General features: G+C 38.8%; 1 long non-coding RNA gene across 2 annotated transcripts; it reads left to right on the top strand.

Moving 5' to 3' along the window:
- The first annotated feature begins 6,864 nt into the window (after positions 1-6,864).
- On the top strand, positions 6,865-18,762 carry LOC119033500. Of its 2 annotated transcripts, XR_005079266.1 has the most exons (4): positions 6,865-7,126; positions 9,583-9,685; positions 14,419-14,502; positions 16,720-18,762. It is a non-coding gene; the product is annotated as an uncharacterized LOC119033500 (long non-coding RNA). The 2 variants fall into 2 exon arrangements; XR_005079265.1 differs by having other exon boundaries at positions 6,876-7,126; positions 14,419-18,762.
- The last annotated feature ends 18 nt before the right edge of the window (positions 18,763-18,780 follow it).

Genomic DNA, 18,780 nt, shown 5'->3' with positions numbered 1-18,780 from the left:
CTGCAATTAATGCATTTTCTGTGAAGATGTGTATGGTCATTGCTTAAGCAGGAGAGATATACAGTAAAACTCCAGTATAACAAAGCATTGTGTTTGAGTTTGCACTCTACTGGCCAAACGTGTCCCGGGATGTCCACGGTGAGTCTGGGTGGTGACCTTTCCCGCTGGCCATTAATGGCATATATTAGATCATATGCTGTCCATTAGCTAATATACCAAGCCACTTAAGAGCAGTAGCCAGAGTGCGTACAGACATTGCACACCCATGCAGGAGATGTGACCCCTAGGGACTCCTGACAGTTGAATTAATCATAGAGGCTGGGAAATGGGGGCAGTCTTCACAACAATACACTAGGTTTTCTGTGTGTAACATTTTGTTAAATACAAGTACTTTAGCCAAGTCTAGTTATTTGAAGAATAATACCATTGGCAAAAACAATGACTGCAGTCCAGTCTACTGTCAAATATCTGCTAAAGCACACAGGGATAGCTTTAGAGCTAGCAGCAGTGACAGGGTCAGGATCATACTGCAATTGCTGAATGATTTCGGAATGACACTCCAGTAATTTCCTGTTACCTCCTAATTTTACAAAGTCAAATAAAGGCAAGAATCGACCAAAAGTCATTGGTTGTTGGGATGTCCCCATAACAATTTACATATAAATAAGGAATAACAATAACAGGTGTAAAGTTAGAACGAAACATTACATTTCTGACAGAGAAGGCTGCTAGATTTAAGTCAGAGTGCACAGGACTATTTTCTAAATAACTAAATAACTAAATAAATGACTGCAAAAGTATAACCGGAACTTCTGGGTTCTGTTCCAGATGAAAACCTTATTATAAATCTGATTTAAACTGATATTTTGGTATTTTAAAATTTGGGCCCTATAATTACATGTTTTTTGCGTGTAAATGATTCATACTTACAAAAAGTATTAATGTATAATTGGGCCTGATAGTAAACAATGTGTTTTCTTATCTCTACATGTCTCTCCTTCTCTGTATTGTCACTCAGGGTTTGGGAGATTAGACCACTGCAGGAAAAAAAAGCCTCTTGCTTTGGCATCTCATCCCTAATATCCATGTCTTGAGTGACATCATCTATTGCATGGGGGTACAACATCATAAGGCACAAAGCTGCTTTTGAGTGTTGGCCCTGTGAAAAATACCACTGTTTATCCAAACAATCCAGGTATAGTTTCAAGGTCTTACTCCACTGTATTATTTTAATTTACCTGTAAATACATTAAATATATATGAGCCTATGAGCAAATATTAGACCACAGCTTGTTTTGTTTTGGGTTTTTTTTGTTTGTTTGTTTATTTTTTAAAAAAAGGTTAACAAGTCCACCAAATTACACCAAAAAAAAAAAATGTTATTTGTCCATGCCCTCCAGAGCAACACCTTTATTAGCAAGAGCATCTCATCTTGTCCATAACTAATGCACATCACTGTTTGGTTATGTTGCAATAACAGTATGGGTACAGTTTGGTCAAGCTGAGGCACAAACACTGGTTGATTAAGTTTAGGCACTTTGCTAAGATTAGGAGAGCAACCCATTTTGCCATCATGGTTACAATAATAAACACCACAATCCCACCAGACGACACTGCACCATGTTAACACAAACAAATCCTCTGCACTTAACGATAACTATTCTTATTTATTGCAAGTGACTAAATGTTACGATGTCATGAGCCACCAGTGCTGCTATTCTTTCATCATCAGGACAATAAAATCATGTGGGTGCCTAATCAGACAAATGGATGGATGAAGGCTCTGTACAGAATGTACATCCACAAGACAGTCATCAAGGAGGCAAAGCAGAGAAATGATCAGAAACTGAGAAGAGACCTCAACATCGACAACAACAAAGATATGTGGCAAGCAATCCAAAACACCAGACTTTCCAAAAGCATGAGGCCACGTCGACTGAAACAGTTAATCATTTTTATGTTCGCTTTGATTCTCCATAAGATCTTCCACTGTCAGTATCCACAGCAGATATGAGAAGAATCTTCAAGACGATTAATGTGAGTAAAGCTTATAGGCTTGATAACATCCCTGGTTGTCGACGAGCAATTGTATTAGTATATTATTACTAATATTTTCAACATATTGCTGTCATAGGAGAGTGTGCTCACCTGCCTCAAGACAGCATACATCGTTTCTTACATAAAAAGTCTGAAGTGTCAAGCCTAAAAACCCTGTGGCACTCCCCTTATTCTGATGCTCTGGTTTTGGAGGTAGTTATGTGTTGGAACTAATTCTTGATTAAAGACAGCCCTACACCTTGCATTCATGTGCAGTGGCTCCAGCTGCATTGTGGGTTGTAGTATACGATCAGTGAGGGAAGACTTTTAGTTTTGGTCACTGTACAGGAACGATGGTACCAATTCTTGCAACCTCACTGTGAATACATGACACTGGGAAGCTGAATGTAGCCTGAAAATCCTTGTTTTTTCACATTTACATGTCAGTCAGTGAGCTCTAGAAGTGATGGTAGGTACATTGGACAGAGCTGGACTAGCTGTTTGCAGTCTTAATGCTAAAGTAGGCTAACTACATATTGTAAAAACCAAAAAAAAGAAAAGAAAAGAAAAAACAACATCTGGAGGTGAGCCTTGAATGGGGATTTCCACAACATCAGCGCAGAGGACTGCTACAGCTTTCCTAAACAGAGTAACCACTGTACGCACCTGTCACACATGAATATTGACCATCCTGTGACTAAGTCTTTTTTACACTTAGCAAGACCATCACAGTAACTTGAGGAGATGTGAAGAATCGACCGCTGTTTTCTTTGGCCAAGTTCACTGGAGTTGAATAGAGTGGACAGCTTCTCTTGATGTGAGGCTTGTTTTATTATGCTCTGAGATCTGGCTCCCAGCTGCAGTGATGGCAACAGCAATAAGTAGGATGTCAGGAGCACCTCATTGCTTGAGGTTGGTGTGGTATAAGGATAGGTTATTGTGCTCAAAGTGTTGGGGCTGTGAGCTGTTTTCTTTTCCTCTGACCTGAGGGGCTTCAGTTGACTGCAGAGGGCTCTCCCATGTGAGAGTCCTGCCAAAGATATATTTTTACCAATGGAGCCATCTGGTGTTAATAAAGTGAAGTCCACATTATAATCATAACAGGAAAGGCTGAGTTATTGAAAGGGTAACTGCACTGCACAAATAATCTTGATATTATACTTTTATTCCTTTTCTTTTTTGTGCATGGGTTGTATGATTTTAATAAAACATTTTCTTTAAAACATTTTCTCTGTTTCTATTTTTTTTCTTTGCTGTGTTATGTTATTTACTGCTACAAAAAACCCTATTTGCCATTTTGATGATTGAATCCCACTCTGCAATTTATCACTATCATGACCCCTGAAAGCACATATTGAATTCACATTTTCAACTTTGAAATATATATATGTACTTCTGTGGATACATTTCATATTCCAAATAAATTAACACGATGTGCGCATACATGCACACACATCTCACCAATGCTCAAAAAGTTATGTATTCTGATTGCAGGAATTTTTTTCACTTACCTTACCTTACAGAGATGTTTTCGATTCCATTATCGGGTTTTATGTCTCAGTTTATTTGTTCTTTCCACTAAACTTGGATGGAGGATGGGTCTCAGCCTAGAATAGAACCCATCAGGCTTTAGTGTGCATCCAGATAAAGGGAGGGATCCCGTTTTTTTTTTTTCTCACTTTCTATAACTTTTTCAACATTTCTCTGGGATTACTGCATGGATCTTGATGAAAAAATATCAGGCATATTTGATGCATTGTATATATGGGTGAGTATAATTTCATATGGATCCAAATAAAAATCAGGTTTAGATATGTTTTATTTGATATTAGATTAGGCTTACTCTAATCAAAGTGCACTGTTGGGCCTTGGTATAGGTATGCACTCAGCTGACAGCCAAGTATTATATATGACATTTTTGTCCACCTTTTGAAAGCACATGTTCAAGTGTGAAATAGATGTTTTTTTCCAGAATTGATTCACAAATGTTGAAAATCAATTTAGAATGTTAACTAATAGTATCATGTTGATGAAATGAAAAAGGCGGAACTAAACTACAAGGATAGTGCAGCACCTGGACGATTTACAGCACACATTAAAACTGAGGAAAAGTGAGGTTCATCTCGAGAATTTCTCTGAGGAAAGGAGGAAGCCATATATTTGTGAATACTTAAATTCGCAGTCAATAGTGGTGGGGAGAGAAGCATATTCTTTGAGTGATTTTCAATGCCTAAACAAACTAAATAAACAAACTCAACAACACAATTTCATACTGTTAAATTTGTTTATATTTGCTGGACCCTGCCACTGTCCAGCTTCAAACACTGTCCTGGGGACCTTAGTTGTTTATTCAGATATGCTATATATATATATATATATATATATATATATATATATATATATATATATATATATATATATATATATATATATATATATATATATATATATATATATATATATATATATATATATATATATATATTTCTGAGTTTGTGTTATTACCCCATAGATATTTTAAACAATACAATTCAGAGTTTGAGTTTATTCTCCAATACAACATAGTGTCCCACTGACAGAGCAGAGCAGTGATCACAAATGACCACACACTTCACAATTTAAAACATCTAACTAAAACTTCAGGCAGCAGCAGATTAAGGGGATGGTCTAAAGACAGAGGATGTTGTTCACTGTACAGATTGTTGTAAAGCCCACTGACATAATGTGACTGTGACTTTGGGCTATATAAATACAATTAATTAGATTTTGATTTAGATGATTTATCTTAATTTCTAGTTATGTTTCCTATTTAATTTCAGCAGATTAAGGACTCCAGTGAAGGGTTTAGCACACAGTATACTGGAGCAAAAGACAGAAAATGATGCCCCTTTTCTATGATTAAATAAAGAATACATTTTGAATTGAGAATCCTGTAGCATGGCTGTGTGTCAGGGTACCCTCTGTCCCATTGAGAATACACAATTCAATTCAGTTAATTTCAAAAAACCTTATTTGTTCCTGGGGGGCAACTGAAGGCATGTGAAGTAGTTTTACACAGAAACAAAAAAAGTCAGCATGATAAGTACACTGTTGGCATGTTAAGTACACAAGACACACTACAACCTAATTTCTCCTAAATTAGAAACAAGAAACAGGATTTGAAATCAGCTGCACCTGTGCCAGCCCCTAGTCCATACTCCCAAGCACAAATTTCCCAGCCTCCCTTTCCCAACCCTCCCAGCTTTGACCACTCACCTGTCAGTCATTCCTGGGTCCCTGATGCTTAGGAGACCACAGGCCTGTCAGACCTCCAGCAGCCCCTCAAAGAAATATCCGTCCTTCTGTAACAACCCACCGTCCCTCCCCTACCTCACCCCCATCCCTCTTGGGCCCACCAAACAAAAATAAAGTCACATTGATGAGAGAGTGGCCAGGGCTCCTGCTTTGCAGATCAGTCAGTGGATACCTGATTGTCACTCACGGGTTGGACCCTTAATCCTATTGTTTCACTGACAGGATTACTCTCTGTGTTCCCTCTGTCCCTGTGGCTGCATGCAGGAGAAAAGCCAGATTAAGGGGATTAGCGTGTATCCTCCTGACTTGTCAAACTGGGATGTAAGAAACCATTGACTCTCTTGGGGATCCTAAATGAGGAGAGGCAGAGTGGTGCCTAAAGAAGAGGTCATGAAAGGCAGTGAACAAGCCAAAATTCCTGAGAGGACAATGTGATTTGTTTCTTTTTATTCCCTCAAACCAGGCTGAAAGGTTCAAAGGGCTGGCCCTAAAGACAGGAGTTAGAAGAAAAGAGGGAGACAGGGAAACATTACTTGACGTTTGGCAGGCTGATTTCATATTGTTGAAAAGAAGTTCTCTCTCATTCTGATGTATTGTACTATTAAACAGGTCAGCTTGTGCTGGTTGGACACTGAAGAGGTGCAGTATGAAAACCTAAAAGGGTAGAAAAAAAAGACTCTGTTTGAAGAGTTATGGTCAAGTTTTTAAGCATATATTTCATATACTGAGCTGCACTTTCTATACTAAATGTTGAAGCCTAACCCTCCTTCCACACTTTAATTTACATTCTTGAATCACATGCCCATGCATTCCTTAGCCTAGAAAATAGATTTTTGTCTTGTTGTGTCATTATCAGCTCATATGACAAAGCCTACAAAAAAATACGAATTCCTGTCTCATAACTATCAGACTTTGATCCTTTGTCTGCCCGCTCATCCCTGTGTCCAAGGCCATTTGTTTAATTTATACAGATCTAGGCTACTTATTTAGGCATTTTGTTGAAAGCAACTAAAAAGTAGCAGTACAAGTAATAAACATCCTATCCTGATACACATATGACACCACTGACAAAACGCAGACATAGGGGGCAGCAAGTGTGAGATCATTTTAAGACTGGTGAGTACATTATTGTTGAAGCTGAGGTTACAATCTGTGGAACATACATACAACCAAACAAACAAAGATCTGGTTCACCCCTAAATACATAAGTAAAAAAAAAAGTTTCTCAGTCATGCAGATTAATTTACCATGAGATAGTTAAGAAGGATACTATTTACTACAGTTACTAAGGATTCTACAGAAGGGCTATGACAGTCATCTTCTCTGTATTGGTGTGGGAGAAATATCACAGACAGATATCTAAAAAATTCGGACAACGAAAACTAAAAAGTTGGCTCGATACCACAAGAGTTAAGTGACAAAATGTGTCACCAAGTTAGAAATCTGGTTTAAACCGCCCTTTAATTACATCTTGCCTAGTGACGGATGATGCACACGTCAACGAAGCATCATTTCAGAGTGACAGCAGGAAAAGCCTATCACCGTCCGAGAAACCAATCTATTCATGAATGGACCAATGGCAGAGGGGAAGAGCGATCTGGGGAACAATTGTTGAAGTTAAGCTGGACGTGTTTTGTTTTGGTTAGCCAACGAGGCCAAAGTTTCGTCAACAATGCGACTGTTTATCAACTGCTTTGTTGTAAAGAAATATTAGTCTGTGATGTTATTGGCAATGGTGTCACTGAAGATCAACGTTGGGACAGACAATTCAGCGACGGCGGCCACAGTCGCAGAGGTAGTGAAACAGCAAATGTTAACTGTTACCCGACGTTCGTACCAGTAACGTAACGGCTACTTAAACTAACCTGGTCTGTTAGCTAAAATGTAATAACCCGAGTTTGATTCTCCAAATAATTGAATTTCATTCTTTGGTTGCTGCATGCAGACTTCTTGTTTGAAGCTCTTCCTGCTAACCTAAGGGCAGTTTTCGTATTGGCCCAATAGGCACAAACATGGGAAAAGTTCCTAAAGTTGGCAGCGCTTTTTAAATAGAAAGTTAGGCTAGGCATTGTTATGTTAGGTAACATTAGCAGGGATAGACCAAAACGTGCATTTTGATTTCTCTTTCACACCAGGTGACACCAACGATTAAAGAATTGATAGCCAAATACACTTCCTACATCAGCTTGGGCTATCATTTACAATGCTGGTTTTAATGTAATGTAATGGCATTGCAAGATTTAAAGTAGCTACACGGCAGCTTTAACACTCAAAGGTAAACCAAACCAAAACATCCAATGAATTATGCGTTTATTGTAGTGATGGCAAACGTTGCCGTTGTTGCTGGCGATAATACTGTGTGACTATGTAAGAGGTCTGCACTAAGTGTTGACAGGAGAGCTATTAAGAGTGATATATAAACAGACTTACAGCATTCAGTACTGGTCACTTTATATGCCATCGCCGAACATGGTGAATATTTCTGCACGGCTCAGACTGTGAAATGGGAAAAGTAGGTCTGCTCTTGGTACAAATGTGGAAAACCGTGATAAAGGAATGGGACAGGAATCTGCAGAATTTGACTCGCTTGAAGAGTATTATGACTACTGCGGATGTACATGGTAGTTCAGCATGTCATTTACACCATTAATTGCCTGTGTTACATGCTTCCAGTGAGGTGACAGTGCAGCAGTGTTGATATCTTATTCCAGAGGCTCTGCTCAGTGAGATGAAGGTTTGTGAGCTAGTGAACACAGGTATATTTCTAAAGTTTGGTTAATTCACAGGAAGTTAATTAAATTTGTTTTGATGATCACGTAATCATTTTATTTGTGGAGGGCTGGACTACATCATATATTTACTGTATTTTTTTCAACATGTAACACCTTCAGTGAGACATGAACATTTACATTGTCTATACAGAGCCAATACTGATAGCGAATATTAGTAATAATCAAGGAGGCCGAGAACTGATATTTGAAACCAATATGCATTTAGAGTAAAAATAAGAATCTTTTGAATTTGATATAACACAAACTCTAACACAAAGCTGATCTGAAATACATTAAAGCATGTGTTTAATTAAAATAGAACTTTTATCATTTAGCTTTCCAAAACATGCAAGTGCAAAATGCACTTCAGAATAACATACTACTGGAATATAATTACTAATGCATTAATGTGTTCATCACTTTAACTTTAACAGAAATCTCATATTATTTGCTCTTAAATTGCCGGATAGCTTTATCTATAACAGAACATCAATTAATTTGTTGATTTTTATTTAACTTTATCACCTGAATCGGCAAATTAATTCTAACGTAAGTCATCAGATACATCTATCGGAGTACATATAATGTAGCAGATAAGAAGTTGCAAATACTTGACTAAAGAACCAGTCATGTAACTCAAAATTGAACATGCACATCAACCTACTTGAGTAAATGTACAGAGACCTTTGATGCAGTTTTATAACATCTTAAGTATCTGACAACAATATCCCAAAGAACTGCACCTCACTCATGTTACATGGAAGAGTGAGACAGCTTTAGGACACACACAGTAATGTTGCTACAGTTAACTTGTTGAGTTTGAGGGTAGGACTGTCCCTAATCATTGCAAGAAGTATCATTAAGGCTTATCATTGTTTTGCTAAGGCTAAATAATGAACCAGTACATGCACTTGTTGACATTTGCTAACACAGTTAAATTAGCTCCAAGAGACTTGACATTAGGATACGTTATTACTGGCTTACATTTCATGTAAAAACACCAACTCATGTCCACAAGTGGTCGCTTTCAGACAGGCTAACGTTATCACTAACATTACACCGAATTGTACTATTCGGGTGCAATTAGGACATTGTTCATGCTTGTCATGGAAACCGAAACAGTTCACAGGATTGTGGTGTTTTTGGAACTTTAGTGTAGAGAATTGTAATCTTTATAAATGCCTGCTGCGTTTCCCTCCCATTGTCACATGGGTGTGCCTTTGCCATGAGGGTTGTACTTTAGTCAGTAAGTCAGTGTTTGGGTGGGTTGTGTGTGTGTCAAAATGGAATTAAAATAAATGACAAGATTCAAGGGTTTTTATTTGTAATTAGATGAGTAGTGTTATTCACTTCAGCTGTCAGTGATTTTGAAATTATCATAAATCTCAGTTCTTGTTACTGTGTTGGAATGCTGTGTGTTGTTCCAGGAGCTTCATCAACCCAGTGTGTGTCACAGAGTGGTGTGTTTGTGTTTTTACAGGCCAAGTTGGTGTGCCAGGGAGTAAACAACCAGAGCTACATCTGTGAATCTGGTCACTGCTGTGGAGAGACACAGTGCTGCAGCTACTATTATGAACTTTGGTGTGAGTTACCCTTCTCTTCCTTATTCATTACCAGTGTTTGAAAGATCATTTTTCATGTAACTTCTCAAATGATATAAAGCAGAAATACACTAATACATAAGAATCTGTGTGTCAATTCTTGTTTTGATATTCAATTGAGAATCCAGAATCTGAAAATTATTGGTTTATTTGTTATTTTGGGGGGTATGAATCTGATGCCTAAAACGCTTTATTTTTATATATAAGCTTGGATCAAAACTAATAATATGATAGAAGGACCACGGTTAGAACTTGAGTTTGATTTTTGATTTGTCTCATTTGTGACTCGCACAGTAGGTCTGAGCTGTAGCTTTACAATCTCTTACTGGTTGATGTCCGTAGTGGAACAGTTCTGGTACGGTTTTGCTCCATTGTCTTTTGTCCAGTAAACCCTGCCGGCTGTGTTTTAAGTCTGGCATGCCGCAGCACTGCCAGACAGCTGGAGTTGGAAGACAGAGGATTCCTGCGAAAATTACATAATCACACATGACCATAATGCATGAACGGTTATAGGTATGTTTGATAAACACAACAACACGAAGTGTTCCCGACAGAAGGATTAGAAAAAGAGCTTGTTTTTGTCTCTTTTTAAAATTATTTTTGAGGTGGCGTCAGCACGGACAAAATTAAACAGATGTTATGTTGTTGTTTCGGTGTGTGACTTCCTGTCTGCCCTGTGCTGAATTCGGCTGAATTGCTGCATCATGCTCCGGCATCCAGCAGAAATAGAAGCCCTGTGTTCTGCTCTGGAAGGGAAGGGTCTGAAACAGAGCAGATACGCAACACAGCAGAGCCAGTGAAAGTAAACACATAGACCAGAGTGAAACTGTGGAATTTAGGGGTTAGGCCCTTCTCCTGGTCTTTTGCTGCTCCTCTTGGCGTCATTCATCCCCTAGTGCCACTCTTCACTGCAACTGCAGTGTGTCTGGGCTTGTTAGCAAGAGGGGACAAGCCAGCAGGGCAGCTCAACTCTACCATCTGGTCTTTTCACCATGGTGGCAGAGCAACTGGCTCATAATTCACTGCATCACCTCACCTCTGCCTCTGGCTGGTTCTTATCACATGCCAAACATAGGACAAATAGTAGGAATTAGTAGGAATTAGTGGGACTCTTGCACATGGCTGAATGCCCGTTCTTGGCTGTTCTCTAGTATTGCACCCCCCACCAGTACCCTGGACAACTAGAGGGAGTGATAAAGTTGAGGCCTAATGTGTGGCCTACTGTGTGGCCTACTGTGTGACCTACTGTGTGCCTCAATAAAGCTATAATAAATAACTTTGGGGTCAAACAATTTGGATAAATTAGATATCAAAATGAAATTTGGCCTGTGGCCCTTTATTTCGAACTTATATTTGTGTTTTGGTATCAGATTTATGACAAAATAATGAAACATCTAATCTATTTTTCATTTCTGATTTTGGATTCTTAATTGAATGTCAAAAGAACAAATGCTACCCAGATTCATAAGCACAGAAACTGCACTGCCCTCGCTTATATGTTGTGCATTTGCGATATTTATGTTCTATCCATCAAAGTTCACACTATGAAATGAAGCTAGTGTGAAATTAAAGAAATGGAGAAAGCAGAATGTGGAGCTAATCTTTGATAAAGGTCAGGAGTTGAACCAGTTAGGCAGGTAAGATAAGCTAATGTTTCACTCACCCTCTGCACTTGTTTACTGTTGGTGCTGCTGCTTGGATGTTTATCATGTTACAGAAGCACACATGTGCAATTTTGATAAGAATTCCAGCCTTCAGGAGCAATCTCAGATTTGTTTTTAATATACAGATGTGGCCAAACAAACTAGTACTGTTCTACCTTAAAAAAACAAATGATTTTGTCTGTGTTATGTTGACGTTATTAGAAGTGTAAGGTATGGGGCATCAAAATAGTTGTCAAACATCACTGACCCTCCTTCTTTTTATGGTAGGGATGGTGTTCTATTCTATAATGGCCTCATTTTATAATGATGATAGTGATAATAATAAAATGTATTTATGTTGCACCCTTGAAATATGGTTATGAAGGGATTTACAATAATACCATAACACCTTTAAAACACAGAATAGGTTATACCACAACCATAACTAAATGTATGCAAGCCACACCACAGACACACTGAATGTGTGATAAAAACCCAAAGAGGGTAACCCAGGGTAAAATATCCTAAAGCAAATGAATACACTGTGTTTTTTCTTTCTTTTTTTTTTTTTTTTTAATAAATGCTATTTAAAAGCCCAGATTGAGTTTGCAGCCCTAAGCTCCATTTAGGTAATTCCAGAGACAAGGAATCCTGCCTGCAAACTAAACTAGATATGCATCCAGGGATCTCATGGGGCACGTAGGGACACAAGGCAGTAATTGATTTGTTTAATACCTCAGGGCGAAACCTCTCAAGGCACTGTAAGTAATATACCTTAAAATCAGTTCAAAAGCAACAGGGGGCCGGTGACCTTGTTTTTTAGCCAGAGTCAAAATCTTAGCAGCAAGTTTTCAATGAGGTGAAGGCAGGAGAGAGATTTTTTTTTTTGATGCCAGTTACAGTTAAATAAACTGTTCGTGAAACATGAATAGTTTCCAGATTTTTGGTAGGAAGAAATGATCCAACCAGCGCAGAATTGAACCAGAGATATATATCTGTCAAAGATGAGGTTTTGCGAGGTATCCGCAATGATCCTGACTGTTGCCAGACCTACGTGGACCCTCGTTTTCAAATGAATTGGTCCACGTTGCTTTACAGTGGCCCCTCAAGGTACTTTGACTCAGGGAAAAGAGGACAGGGGTTTGTATCAAGTTCATTAGTACATGCAATCATACACATTTGGGGTTTTTTGTGTTTATTGTTGTTTTGTTTTTGTTTTTTTCAAACAGGAAAACATTCCTTCACTCTATTATCTGGTGTTTCTTGTGGTGGCATACATTAAACACATTGTTAACTTTTAACAGATTTCTCTGAGTTTGAACATTCTTGGAAACGTTTGAGACAATGTAATTACACAACACGACAAAATATAAAACAGGTATAGATGATTTAAGACACGTTTGTGTGCATATGTTACATATTATACCTATATAAAGTATGACTACAAATTAAGTACTTACAACCTCTAATGCAGGTCTATTCGACTGGTGGCTCGCTGGCTGGTTAGACAGTTAAATCAGATTAAAACGCCGATCAGCTCTGTTCCAATTAAATAAAATATTTTGATTGACTGATTTTTTTGCCACAGTAAATCCTTCAAACTAGCAGTACTCCCATCATACATAAGATCATGGTCCTATGCTGTAATCAGCAGCCTAAAAAAATGTATTGTGGATGATCAAAGACTGCCTTGGTGCAGACATGGTGCAATTGTTGCAGACTTGTAGCTAGCTAGCAAGAGTATCCAGAAAACCAATTTAGCACAGTGTCACTGTTGGCACTGAAGAAAAGAAAATTTGATGCTAAAAATTGTGAATTCAAAAGCGACGGGACTAAGAAATATGTGTTTATTGAAACTGCTGAGGGCAAGCCAATATGTTTGCTCTGCAATGAGTACACTTTCTTTGCAAAGGATCACAACCTGCGAAGGCACAATACATCCCAAATTTATCCGGCAGTTTCAGAAGTTCACCAGCAACTCTGACAGCAAACCACAATCGTAGCTGTGTTGTACTAACCAGCAAAGAGCAATAGCACCATCTCTCTGGCTGGCATGGATCCTTGGTTAAAAGAAGTGGCCGTTCACTGAAGTGGAGACAGCACAATTGTAACGCTGCAGTTGAGGAGGTAGTTATGGATCATCACAGAGACGGGGCCAAATGTTTAAAATTCTGTGTATATTCAGGTGTAGAAATCTGTGTACACACAAAACAGGAAACATCCATAGGCAGTCTTTTGGTCAGATTTATAAAACTCCATGTGCGTCTTGTACCACGCTTATTTTCCTCATACTTTTCAATCATCCTGAAAGCACCAGCACCAGCGCGAGCTGTCTGACCATCCCCACAACGCACCATAAATGGCTCTAAACAAGCCCCTGATTACCTGGTTTGCATATAAAGGACAAGCATTTAGTTTAATGTTGAGGAGAAATGTTACAACCAAAGAAGCAGTTGAAGAACATGAAGTGAAATTCTGCAGATCGTGAACTTGAAGTAATGATTGATTGAACTTACAGATGGAAAACATTATTGGGGGCTTCAATTCTGGCTTTAACAAGGAAATGGAGTAGGTGAAATGGCAGACAGTGAAAAGAGGTTATGGCAGTGAGTTCAGAGCAGTGCACTTTGGATGAGTTAAGTGGTGTGATTTCAAGTGAGAGTGTGTGACCTAAGAGCTATATCTGTGCGTGATGGCTGTGCCACATGATACAATAGCTGCTTTGGAGTTGTGAGAGGACATTGCCAATGTGCAATTTAGGCTAGAGGGAGTTTTCAAGGACCATGGCCAATGATGATAACCGCTCTCCAAATAATCAGACAAAAAAAGACTGTGTGCATTGTATGCATGGTGTTAAAGTTGTGTACCAGTATGGACATTGTCCTGATCTGTGGATTTTTATACATTTGGTGATATCATGCATCAAGCCAATACCCATGTCAGGAACATCAACTGGAAGAGGAATAGATGTACTGGCCACAACCATTTTTGCAACTATTTTGATGAATCCACTGATAACTACGACACAGCTCAACTTTGTTTATTTCTGGGTTTTTTTGGTGGCTGCTTCAGAGAGGACATGCTGGGCCTAATACCACTTCTGCACCTTGATTTGGAGCAGCATGCTTGTTTCAGATGGTGCTCGATCTATGGCAGGTAAAATGAATGGCTTTTCTGCGCAACTGTCTGGTATTGCACCAAGGGTAAAATCACTCCACTGCCTCATCCACCAGAGTGTGCTGTGCTGTTGTTTGTACACGTTTTTCATTCCTCAGTGTCCAGCTCTAGTAATGCACAATTCTTTTTTGTAAACGGCTTCTGTTGACATAATGTTCCAAATGTTCAAGTAGTGTAACTAGTGTGTTGTGTGGTATCAAATACACTGGCAAATTCATATCTTCTTTTTGCAATGTTTTTGCTTAAGAAATGCTTTGATATATCTAGGTAAGCGATGTCAGAACTGACCATGTCAGAACATCCATCCATCCATTGTCTGTTACTGCTTTATTCCTTTTATGGGGTCGCAGATTTTTTTTGCTGGAGCCAATCCCAGCTGTCTCTGGCCAAGAGCAGGGTACACCCTGGACAAGTCACTAGCTCATTCGCTGCCAGCTCATTCATTCGCCCTTCACTGATGGCAGGGACTGCCATGCAAAATGCCAACTGCTATGCAAAGTACACGAAGAAGCCTTGCAAAGGAAAACTTTACCCTTAATGATGACGCAGGCAACTATATCTGTTCTTTTCAAAAAGGGTAAAGACCCGCTACATTGTGACTCCACAGAGATCAGACAGGCTTTATGACTGGCAGGCAACTGGCTGGCAATTTACGTCGCCTCTTTAACATACTATATACGCCAAACCACAGTCACACGCAAGAGGTACTAATATCATTAGATGCACACAATGCCTTTTACACGGTGGAGTACAATTACCTATTTGCAGCTCTTAGAAAGTTTGGGTTTGGACAGAAATTTTGTGGCTGGGTAAATCTTTTGTATTCTAATCCACAGGCTTCTGTACGCACTAATAACCTTATATCAGACTATTTTCCAATGTTCAGGGGTACAAGGCAAGGGTGTCCCTTGTCACCCCTATTGTTCAATATCGCTAGACCGATGCGGCCACAACCATAAATTTTCATTATACTGTGATGATCTCCTTTTGTACCTTTCACATCCAGATACTATACCTGCTGCATTAGACCTTATCACTAAATTTGGGGTAATTTCTGATTACAAAATGAACTTTTGAACTAATTTTTCCTATAATTGTGGCTGCAAAGCAGAGGCCTCTTGACATGTTCCCCTTTAAGATCCCATATGACTCCTTTAAATACCTAGGTGTACATGTTATTGAGAGATTCAAGGATCTTTTTAAAAATAACTTTAAGATGGAACTGGAAAGGACTAAACAAGACTTGACAAGATGGTCGTCCCTTCCATTATCGCTGGCAGGAAGAATTAACTCAATAAAAATGGCCATAATGCTATGATTCTTATTTCTTTTTCAGATCCCCACATTCATTCCTAAAGCATTCTTTACTGAAATTAATAAATACATATCCAACTTTGTATGGAACGGAACTGTGCCACAAATTAGGCAAACTTTTCTAGAGAGGCCCAGGGAAAATGGGGGTATAGCATTACCAAACCTAATGCACTATTACTGGGCAGCTATCCCTCATGCCCTTTCATATTGGACATCTAACATCCCTGAACATGAGGCACCAGTATGGTAACGTATGGAACAGCATTCTAGCTCGCCCAACTCACTGGCTGCCTTGGCTTGTCCTCCGATGCCGATTAGCAGGTGCTACCACACAAATAATCCAATAATTTGGAACTCCCTCTGAATCTGGTCACAATTCAGAGTACATTTTGGACATAAGAAACCACTTCTATCAAGTCCCATCCTTGCCAATCCCTTCTTTCCTCCCTCTCTCATAGATCCAGCATTTACGCTGTGGAAAAGTAGAGGTCTCATATGTGTAAAGGATTTCTTTAAAGATGACCTTATTTCATTTGACTATCTAAAGGTACGTTTTGACATTCTAAACACCCATTTCTTCAGATACCTGCAGATTTGAAATTACACTAAGACATGTTTGTCACCTTCCCTAGTAGCCATAGAGGAAGAATGGGTCCATGATTGTGTTAACAGGGATCCACAAACAAAAGGCTTTGTTTAATTTGTATATGATACAGTCCAAAATGTACCTGCTCCTTCCCTTCTGCAGACACCGGGTGTGACCTGGCAACTAGCAATAAGTCGAGTGAACGCATCATCTATCTGTATCAGACATGGTCTAATTCAGTTTAAGATATTTCACAGGCTCCCTGAGCAGACTGACTAAACTATATGCCGATGTAGATCCAAGATGCGAAAGATGTCACCAGGTGGAGGCCACCCTTGGCCACATGTTTTGGTCATGCCCAGTGTTGAGCTTCTTCTGGTTGTCTACCTTTGATGGCATCACCTAAGTTTGTAAGAAAAGGATCAGCTCCAATCCAATTATGGCAAAATGGTGTGCCTCACCAGGAGGGATCATGCTCTCAGCAAATCAAGCAAGTATGGTTTCTTTTGTCACACTTCTTGCCAGGAAAGTAATTCTTGTTAACTGGAAAAGCCCTAATGCTCCAACACATAAACACTGGCTTGAGGAAATACTCGCACATTTAAAGCTCGAGAAATGTAGATACTCCTCTCAAGGCTGTACTCAGAAATTCTACAATGTGTCGCAGCCATTTGTTGACTGTTTGAATGAGAAATTTTCTGTGCCTGCACAAGATAACGATAACCCTGACACTTAACATCCCCCCCCCCCCCCCCTTTGAAGTAATGTGTTTTTTTTTCTCTTTTGTCTTTGTTTTGTTTGTTTGTTTGTCTGTTTTGTTTTTGTTCCTTCTTATTTATCTATTTACTTTTTCCTTCAGTCGGTGTGTGGTCGTATATGTACGTAATAATTGTAATTCTGACGTCTGTAATTCTCAATCTAGACTATCGAAAATTCAATAAAAATATTTGAATATATACAAAGTGCCAACTGCACATCAGGCGCAGTGTCTTGCCCAAGGCCACATGCAGCTCAGCTCAGCCCAGCCTGGGACAGCTGGGGATTTGAACCATCAGCCTTCGGATCACTAGCCTATCTGCTCTACCTGCTGAGTTCAGCCGTCCCCAGAGCTGAACAAATTATACCTAATACCCACCAATTACTGGGGTTAACGCAGTAATATAGCGGCAATGGAGTTGAATAAATATATATGCAATGAATATCAACACTTTCACTCACTAAATTTTCACGTACATTAAAGTAATCCTTTTTCAGAAAATCTCACATCAAGATAATTTAAAAAATTATTTTGAATTGCACTCAGTTTATGCAGGACCAAATAACGTCTGTATGTCATTGAACTACATTAATACTAGAAAAGTACCAGGATTTGATTGCAGAAAAGTGAAAACTAGTGGAGATATGAATGTCTGAAAATGACAGATACTTCATTCTGGTTAAAAACTTGTTATAACTTCATGTCATTAATTTGATGACTATAACCATGAAGCAACAACTATTTAACTATTTAGTGAGGTTTAGAGTACACATACAAGGAATCATCAAAATGCTGTAATTTAGTTCAGATGGCTAAACTGGTATGTGTTTACTTCTGGGGCTAAATCACTGCATTTGTTACTAAGAAAAGTAGAAAATTAATTTGTTTTTAAAATGTGGTGGTTCATTGTGTCAAATGTACATACAGAATGAGAATAACCGCTCAGGGAAATGTCTTGCCCCAGGCCCATACCTTACTGAAAATGTAGCCCCCTGAACAGTATAGTGGAATAGCCCTGCTCTCAAGGGTACCAACAAATTTATCCAACCTGTTGTAGAATGTCTTTGTATAATCAGCATGAATTCAGGCATTTGAACAACTTCTTCGCTTTGTTCCACTTCACTTCAACACACTGTTGTTCTAATGATAAAAGGTCCTATAATGTCAAAACTTTTCATGGTGAATGGTGCATTATTTGTAATAACATGCAAAGGCACCTATATTTTCAGCCATGACTTTAAAGTTTTGTGGGTTTTGATAAAAAGAACATCAAAGCCAACGAGTGGCAGTTGCCTTAGATTGAAGAAGAACTTGAGGGCCATAACTAGTGATATTGATAGTGAATAAGAAGAACTGCACTTGCTTCAGCACTGAGTTTGTATTACTTTTTGTGCCACAACAAGGGAGTTTGGATTATTTGTCAATGGAAAAGATTTAATAGAAAACTATATATCTGCAGACTAAGTCATAGAAATATTTCAGTTTGTGTTTTGTGTGTAAGCACTAAGGCTCAGATTTTGACAGGCTGTAATTTGCACCATTTTTCTGGATAAATATTAAGTGGTACTTGTTCTGTGGGCTCCCTGCAGGGTTTTGGTTG

Source organism: Acanthopagrus latus, chromosome 15, assembly GCF_904848185.1.
Source record: "Acanthopagrus latus isolate v.2019 chromosome 15, fAcaLat1.1, whole genome shotgun sequence".
Taxonomy (NCBI): Eukaryota; Metazoa; Chordata; class Actinopteri; order Spariformes; family Sparidae; genus Acanthopagrus; species Acanthopagrus latus.
This window is presented reverse-complemented; position numbering and strand designations above follow the sequence as displayed.